This window comes from Carassius gibelio, chromosome B8, assembly GCF_023724105.1.
Source record: "Carassius gibelio isolate Cgi1373 ecotype wild population from Czech Republic chromosome B8, carGib1.2-hapl.c, whole genome shotgun sequence".
NCBI classification, from domain to species: domain Eukaryota; kingdom Metazoa; phylum Chordata; class Actinopteri; order Cypriniformes; family Cyprinidae; genus Carassius; species Carassius gibelio.
This window is the reverse complement of record NC_068403.1, coordinates 21,402,681-21,412,315: the sequence shown is the minus strand read 5'-3', so window position 1 is coordinate 21,412,315 and position 9,635 is coordinate 21,402,681. Positions and strand designations below refer to the sequence as shown.

The window sequence follows — 9,635 nt, the reverse complement described above, 5'->3', positions numbered from 1 at the left end:
TACTATATGTGTGTGTGTGTGTGTACAACATGCTTTTTGCCGTAAAATATTGTTAAAAATATTTCGTGAGCATGATTATTTTGTTAAATGTATAGTTATGTTTTATCAGTTTTACATGTTTAATTTGAAAGTTTTTTAGTGTCACAAGCTGAACATGTTTATCAGCCTTTTTTTTATTTGAAGGTCATTAATGATAAACATCAAGTCAGTCATCCTTCTATTTACCACCTGTATTATTATGGCTGTATATTTTGGTATAAACATTATTTCAGTTAACGAAAGGGTCAATGCCGTTCTGCAAATCTTGGAGCCACCGCCTACACTGAACTGTACTCTCAACTGAGACATGCCCAGATTATGAAAGCAAAGAGAAGAGAGTCTCAATTTCAAGAGTGTCTAATTGGATTCCACAGTCAATCAGTCAAAGAGTGCAAAGGATGTATGAAAACGAGAGACAAACGGACAGCGACAGTCACAGAATGAAGATGTATTACATAACGAAAGCATTCAATTCCAAGGACCATAAATGTTGTTTATCAAAGACGAATTTCATAATGATAGAACGCATCCATAACAGCAATAAAACTATCCACCAAGACAGAAGACAATAACAAATCTCTGTGTCAGGCTTTCAGCAGCAAACCACTGTTGGTAGAATACATGAAGCTATCTACTGCATACATTTATCTTAAGAGGAATAAACAAGAGCTGTAAGGTGAATACTGCACCTGTATGATCCGACTAGGCTTCTGCTCAACAATCTAGAACATTTATTCCAGTCAAAGCTGGAAAAGCACCTCATTCGTATGAGAAACACCTCGCTCTGATAGGAATATCACTCAGTGTGAAATACACATCTGTGTTCGGGCACACCGATTGTTATGCAGGCTAGGGGAAAAAAGTGAGCAAGACAAAGGAAACAAATCTTTGCATTTCACCTTGCAGGTTTTCTCCTTCACCAAGTCTGTGATGACTCAGTTTACTCCGTTATCCCCGGCTCGTTTGCTCATCCTGGTTGTAATAGTGTCGGTAAGCATGACAACTCTACACAATGACTGAGAGGGGAATTTACTGAGAATCCTGAGAGACCAGAAGTCCAATAAAGCTTTGATGCGTTTCTCGATGCCTTATTTTCCAAGGGGACAAAAATATCCATTTTCTATTTGAACATCGGACATTTTTATGCATGACTGTCCAGATTTACCACATTAACTATGCTTAACTTGTCAAAAGAAATAGCATACTGGAAATAATATACTTATAAAAATAATATACTTAAATAATAAAGCCTCTCAAGCACCATTAAAACATATACAGCAGTCTGCTTACCCATAGAAATGTAATATATGACATATACTGCACTATCAAAAATTATTTTGCTATATTATGTTACTCTACCTATAAGGTATACTGTAGGTCAGGATGACATGCCATCTTTGCAGTTTGCAAAATTTATCCCTGAAAAGTGGAAGAGTTTAGGAACAGCAGCAACTCAGTCATGAAGTGTAAGACCAGGTAAAGAGAACAAGGTCACCCTATTGCTGAAGCACATTGTGCATAAAAGCTTTATTTCTGTAATTCTGCTAAGTGACACTAGTAGCAAGAAAGAGCATACTTCCTTTAACTGATTGTGTGCCACATATTGCTTTGTAAAGCTTTTACAATGTCATTTAATACGGGTCTTAAAGCTACAATAGCAAAAACAACACACTTATGGGCAGCTAATGCATTACTACGAAGAAGAATTTAGGCTTTGGCATAACTTTAATAAGTAACCTGTATTTGACTGCTCTGACCCTAATCTTACATCACCCTCCACGGAGAGACTTGCTGGAGGCCAGCCAGCCTGTGCGTCTTAAATTACAAACGACCTCCAAACGAACCTGAGCATCCACACAGCCTATAGACTGCTGGAGAACGTCTGGATGGTAACACATCTTGCATTTAATCACTCTCCCGCACCCACGGACACGGGCTGCATTAAACTCTGGGATGCTCAATCCGGCCCAAATCTGGGCCACTAGCGCAGCAGACACATGGACAGCCGTGACAGATTTAAAAAGAAAAGATTAAATGTGAGTGGGCTGAAAAAATGCATGCCAAACATTCCCAAAAAACAGCCTACACACACACCCACATTAGACTTAATACCCATGAAGCTCAATGCAATCAGGGTAGGGAATAAATGTGCTACGAGAAATGTAATAAGGGTACATAAAATCAAGTACACTACCATTAAAAGGTTTGTTTCTGGTAAAAAAATGTTTTAATGTTTTTGAAAGATCTTAATGTATCTTATGCTCACCAAGGCTGCATTTATTTGATTTAAAAATGCATTGAAACAGTAATATTGTTGGACTCAGTCTTCAATCAGTAGCAACAATCAGGTCTTGTTAAATTTAGCGATCTTTTTACTGACTTTTATTGTTTTTTTGCTCCTTTTTCCAATCTCTCCTCAAAATATAACCTGCCAAGATCACACCTTTTTATATATTTTCAGGTTCGTCATCTAATACAAAATCATTGTCCCACATATCCATCCATTCCTCCCTGTACAGGATTGTATTCAATTTTAAACATTCCCTTACATTTGAAGGGAATAATGTCTAATGTACATAATACTTTAATATCAATAAAAAATATTAATCTTGACAAAATCCGTGCAGAATGGATAAAGGATTTGACAGTGGATATATCAGCGGAAACCTGGAATAATGCATTATTTAGAGTGAATGGAACAACTTCCTGTTCTCGCTTGGGTTTAATACAGTTCAAGGTCCTCCACAGACTTCATTACAGCAAGGTTAGGCTGTCCAAAATATACACAAATGTAGCTGATACATGTGAGCGTTGTCACTCTGCTAAAGCAGACCTTGCTCGTATGTTCTGGGCTTGTCCCAGACTGCTGGATTATTGGACAGCTATGTTTAAAATGTTGTCTGAGGCATATGTTAAGGATATCAGGCCTAGTTTTGAGATGGCTGTCTTTGGAGTACCTGTACAAGGTGTGGTCATGTCCAAAAATTGTCAAGACACCTGTGCTTTTGCATGTCTTTTGGCTCGGAGAAGAATATTACTTGATTGGAAATCAAATAAACCACCTTTAGTTTCACTATGGCTCAGTGATGTGATGCTGTTTTTGAAATTGGAGAAAATTAAATATTCTCTTAGAGGATCCACTAAACGTTTTTATTCAGAAAAGGATATAACTCTTCCCCCAAACTAAAACTAATATTGTTTTTAAAAGGCCTGTGCAAACTGAAACGGATAACGCAATCCAACACAATGGGCTAACAATGTCAATTATTTTCTCACTGTTTGTAATATAAGAACTTCGAAATACTGTTTTTCTATTTTTGATTTTATTTTATTTTATTTGTATACATTTATATATTTTATTATTATTATTTATTTATTTTCTATGTTCAGTGGGTGGGTTGTGGGAAGGTGAAAAATTGTAAAAATAAGGAACATTGTTGACCCTTTCTGTATGTGATACATAACTTTGTTCTTCCTTCAATAAAAAAAAAAAAAAAAAATATATATATATATATATATATATATATATATATATATATATATATATAAAAGAAACAGTAATATTGTGAAATATTATAATTTAAAATAGACATTTTCTGTTTCATATATTTTAAAATGTAATTCATTCCTGTCATAGCAAAGCTGATTATTCAGCATCATTACTCGTCTTATAATACGCTGATTTGCACAAAAAATTATATGCACAAAAGACATGATTATTATTAATGTTGAAAAAGTAAAAAAAAAATAGGGTTCTTTGATGAAAAGAACAGTCAAGAACAGCATTTATTTGAAACAGAAATCTTTCGTAACACTATGAATGTCTTATAAATGTCTATAAATGTCACTTTTGATCAATTTATTGCATCCTTGCACTATAAAAGTATTATTTAAAATATTATGAATAATAATAATAATAATCATTATATATATATAATGTAGTGGTAATTGTAGATAACAAAGAGCTGACGTTTCTTTACAAAAAATTATCTGTCCCAAAACTAGATGGGAAAAATACAGCAAAGTACTTCAAAGATTCAGTCATAGATCAAAAGTGACAATGAGTAACAACATGCCTGAACGCTTTTAATTGTGATTTCTCTTTGTCGAAAGGCTTTTATTGTCAGAGCTCAAACATAATTGTCTCAGCAGGATGTGCAAAGACCAAAAACAAAAGTATGACGGAGCAAAACGCTTGTGTGGGAGTGGTGATTGTCTACAGAGATAGAGCGAGACAAAAACCAAGATGTTGACATAACATAAGGGAGATGAAAAATGACCCAAACACAAGAGAAAAAAAATGTCTAGGTATATTGTGACATGACTAAAGACTCTAAAGCTAGATGATGACAATGACATGATATTGGAGCAAATAAACCCATCACAAATCATAAATCCTGAGTTGTGTGGAGAAGGACAAAAATAAGAGGAGATTGAGTTTGTATAGATAAAAGGTCAAAGGAGAAACAGAAAGAGGGATAGAAAGAGAGAGAAAATAAAAGGGGAAGAGAGGCTTGGCCTCAGAGAGTCCCAGCATGCTCGGCTAGGTCACAGTGCAGTAACCCGAGTGGGAAAGATCTGCTGAATCAGATGCCATTGCTGAAGGTGACCCTCCATCGCTTCCTTCTGAGCTCTCTCTCCCCACCAGCCTCCTTTTCTCCCCTTTCGCCCCGCCTCCTCATCCTTTTTAGTCCCTTACCCCTCTGTTCCTCCCTCCTCAACCATGTCTTGCATCCCTCGCTCTTCTCCTCCTCGCTGATATTGATCCCTGCAGCCCTCGGTGCAGCCTACAGCTCAAGGCTGTGTGCGGTTCTCTTGTAGCAATTTTACAGCGACACGCTTATGCCGTACCTGCTATCAATATCCATATAACGAGGACCGATCCATCACCGTTCAGAATGATATTTGTGTTGTTCCAAGCAACAGACATGTCAAGGACCATTTGGTCTGGATAATGAAGCGAGAGGAACTATGGTCAAGGTATTGACTCTTAGGTTAAATAGTGGGAAGATAAAGAACAATACAATCTCATTGCACCACACTTCACTGACTCAAGTGAAGTTATAGGTGTTCAAACTGTTTGGTTCATTGATTGGTGTGTTTTGATAGTTTTACTATACTTTTTTTTTATACCCTTGGGGGCAAGGGGATGCCATCTTGTGCCATTATTTTATAATGTTAAAGGCACAGTGTGCTCAAAAAAATAAATAAAAATAATAATAATAATATTTTGTCATTGTTTTTTTAAGTCATAATGTGCCATGACAGCCTGGACAATAAATAAGTCCATGATATAGAAAAGGAAAAATGCTTTCAAATTCTAGTTTATGTGCCAGGTTCTTATAAATGCGCTCTTTCTATTAACGTGGGTTTCATATGGTTTTGAAAAGATTTACACCACTTTGAAGAAAAGTTTACATTTAATAAAATGTCAAGTATTGGAACAACCAAGTAAAAAGTACTTACATATTTTTTTACACCTTGAATACATGCCAGTGTACACATCTTAGTTATTTTTAATTGTATTAATTGTTTTTATATTAATTATATTCATTTTAATTATAATATATTTTTAATGTGAGTATAAAATAAAATATAAAAAATATTATTATTGAATCATTTTCTTTTAGTTTTTAGAGAGTTGCAACACATGATGTTTTAATAATATGGCCCGTCATAAAAAGGACAAATGATCTAACACTTTAAGAGACTTGAGAGTCTGCAGTGGTCCACTCTATAAAATCATTTTCTGTTTTATTTATTTATTTAAATCATTCATTCATTCATTTTTTTTTTTGTTGTACACAGCACATGACTATTTTTCTAAGAAATAATAAAAGATATAGGCACACTTAACAGCCTCTAATTACTGCATGATTTAGTTGGATGGAAAAGAGCAGCATAAACACTCTTCAAAGTATCTCCATTTGTGTTTTATGGGGAAAAAAGATAATAACAACATGAGGTTTAGAACACAGTGACAGAATTTTTATTTCTGGATGAACTAACCGTAAAAAAGCTGGATTCAAATAAATTTTCTTTAAGAAACTGCTAGTAAATTTCACAATGAATTACAAAGAAATGGCAAGTAACGGTGAATTAAATGTGAAGTTTTACAGCAGAAAGACTGAAATTGTATTTTTTTGTAAATTAATATGAATATGAAAATGTACTCGACTAGTAATCTTTTTTTTTTTTTTTTTTTTGAAGTTTAGTGTGACATCACTTCCTTTACCAATGACCTTCACAGTTTCTCACATAATATGACTGATGTTGATTGCATTAGACATCTGAGACTCAACAAACTGAAACAGATTAGCAGATTGTGATGGTCTTGTAATGCAAACAGTGAGCTCAAAGAGGCAGAATCGTCTTGCAGTGCTGTCCTACACAGCAAGGGTAAACTGCAGCATCCCCACATCTCCCTCTCCTTCAACCACACCTTCTACACATCACCTTGAATATGCATGAAGTGAAGTGTGGACTGTGCATATAATCACACAATTAACAACCGTGCACAAAACATGCTCTGCACAGAGGATCAGACTCATCTCATTAGCAGACGCTCTATCAGATGGACTCAAATGAAGGAACATTCAGACAGCCTCAATAAGACGATTATAAGTAATTGGCCAGAAGTTGGATTTATAATTTAGCTGAAATTGAGAAGGTGAGGAGAGGCTAGCGTTATTATACACACAACCATATGTCCACACACACACACACACACACACACAGCCTGTATTGTGAAGTGAGTGTTTCTCAAGGATTCGGGATGGGGAGTATTGCAATTGTTGCTTTCTTCAGACTTCTGCCTCATCCTCCGTCTCTTTCTCATATTAATGAATGATTCATAACTGTTGGATAACCTTGACTGCTCCCTGAGCCTTCAGCAATGCACTGTTGTGAAGTCTGGGTCACAACATTCATTATTTCAGCAGCACATCAGGACAGTCACACCCAAACACACACACCTCAACAACTCAGCATCTCTCTGCCTGTTTCTTTGGCACGTACGCCAGTCACATACAAATGACTACGATTCAAAGTTACACAAACAAGGAAAGTTACATAGAAATCACCGTTCAAACCTGATGAAATGCAAAGACACGCATCAAGTTGATGACATGCAAGACAGTTAAACCAAGATTTACAACAGATTTACAACATCAAAAATACATTTTCCATCGGTGTGAAAACAAACAAGCTAAATAAATTCAGCCTGATCATGTCTGGACCCATCTAAATAAGCAGATGAAGGTTAATAATAACTGTACTAACAAATGAAAGAATTACTGAAATAAATAAATAAATTATATATATATGCTGTACTGTACTATACTAACAAATAAACAAATTACTGAAAGAAATAAGAAATATATATATATATACAGAGAGAGAGAGAGAGAGAGAGAGATGTATACAAATCACATTAATTACCCTATCATTAAAAGTTATTTATTAAGTATACAAATAGTTTATTATTAGTATATAGATAGATAGATAGATAGATAGATAGATAGATAGATAGATAGATAGATAGATAGATAGATAGATAGATAGATAGATAGTAAATAATATTGATACACAGATTGAACATACTGTGCATAATAAACTGTTTTATGATCTATAAAACAAATAACTGTTAATGATAAATTAATATAATACTAAAATAATAATACTTAATTTATAAAAAATATTATAAATAAATAAGTAAAATATTATAGTATGAAAATTACTTCCACATTTATCAAAGAACAAAACTGTCCAAACAGCTGTTATATTTTAACTTCATTAAGAAGTAATTATCTAGACATAATAAATAACAAAAAACAAAACAAATGGTGACTTTTAGTCTAAAATTAAAAAAGGATAGATAGATAGATAGATAGATAGATAGATAGATAGATAGATAGATAGATAGATAGATAGATAGATAGATAGATAGATAGATAGATCAGAACTAACATACTGTAGCATAAACTGTTGTATTTGGCAACCACAGATTCCACGCATCTTTCTGTCTCGCGTCTCTCCCACACCCACATTTACAGTCCAAACATTCAGACAACACGGATATTTAGCAGAAAACACTCACCTGCACTGTCGCTGACACACACACATTCTTTTCAAACAATTCAGCCGTTCAAAAATCATCCTTTTAAACGCGTCTATATACATTGATGAAAACGAGACTTGACCCCGACGGTCAAATTCCTCAAGAGATGTCCTTACTGTTAATTATTCGGAGGATGCTGCGAGATCTGTAACTTTCTGCGACTTCTAAATGTTGTCAGTGTCTAGAGAGAGCACTATCCGCTCGCAGCTGAGACGCGCGCCAGACGCGTGTGTGTTCAGTGTGTGTTCAGTGTGTGTGAGTGTGTGTTCAGCTCGGGACCCGTGACGATGCTCTGCGAGGGGGGAAAAAACCGCACATCGGACAGCGCGTTTCCACTTGGCTGTAGACACTCCAAAACAACAGCCACTGTCATTGGATTGTGGTTTTCAGGCCAGAGATAACTTGTGTCCTGAACAAACTAAAGAGCTTTTTTCAATGTTCTTGACAGTAGCAGCACCTTGAGTGATTTCCACACAGCAACACGTCCACTTACAATCAATGGCAGATCCCTTACCTTCATAGTGACCGCTTTCTCTTCATCGCGTCCCAAAGCGTTTCAATCCGGGCAATTGTTTTGACTTTCTGGATAAATGCGCTGATGCGTTACATGGCATCGGTTATGCTGAGTCTGTCTTCTCGCAGAGCACGGCGACAGGATCGATGATGAGCCGGAGGACAGTGCCACGGATGTCCGTGAAGGCGTGCTGCGGGAAGCGATGCGTGTGAGCGGGCCAGGTCGCTTCTAGCGCCCGCTTCAGTATTCCCAGGCGCAGGCGATAAGAGAAAGAGTAAGAGTAAGAAGCGATGTTGGAGGCGCTGAGGGGAGGGAATGATTTAAAGGGAAGAGCCGCCCCTTGTGTAAACGAACCAGGTTTGCCGGTTTTGTTTAAAGCACCTCAGGTCAGGGAGCAAAATACGGACAGGTGAAATGGGAGGATTTGGATGGGAAGTGAGTTGGGAAACTAGTTGTGTTTTACCGCCTCTTCCATTTAAACAAGCTCAAACCAGATGGGTTGGTGATCTCCAAGAATAATAAAATGGCACATTCTTTCAGCTAAAACCAGGAAACCAAAATAAGATGGTTCGCAATTTTTTTTTTCAGCAAAACTTGTCTGGATAATAAAAGTAGACATGGTTTGTGTACATAGTCTATGTTTTTTTTGTCAACGAGACAGAGTCGCCCCAGTCTTTGGTCACAGTTTTTTTTTTCCACCTTGTCCTGGGTCAGTCATGAAGAGATTTCTTGCCTCACTCACTGATGCTCTTTTTAGGGCAAATCTATGACCCTACATCACTGGCAAATTATAAACAACTAGACTGAATAATAATAATTATTATTATTAAATTAAATAAAAAAAAAAATTATGCATTTAGCAGACTTTATCCAAAGCGACTTACAGTGCAATTTTTACCTATCATGTGTTTATTATTATTATTATTATTATTATTATTATTATTATTATTATTATTATTAAAT

General features: G+C 35.8%; 1 protein-coding gene across 3 annotated transcripts in view; it reads right to left on the bottom strand.

The window, feature by feature from the left end:
* LOC127963268 (membrane-associated guanylate kinase, WW and PDZ domain-containing protein 2) overlaps window positions 1–8,965 on the bottom strand; it is a 66,623-nt gene extending 57,658 nt beyond the window's left edge. For all 3 annotated transcript variants that reach the window (XM_052563085.1, XM_052563086.1, XM_052563087.1), the window contains exon 1: window positions 8,673–8,965. The gene's annotated coding sequence lies outside the window, so the exon portion shown is untranslated. The remainder of the gene's footprint in view (window positions 1–8,672) is intronic.
* Window positions 8,966–9,635: the final 670 nt, after the last annotated feature.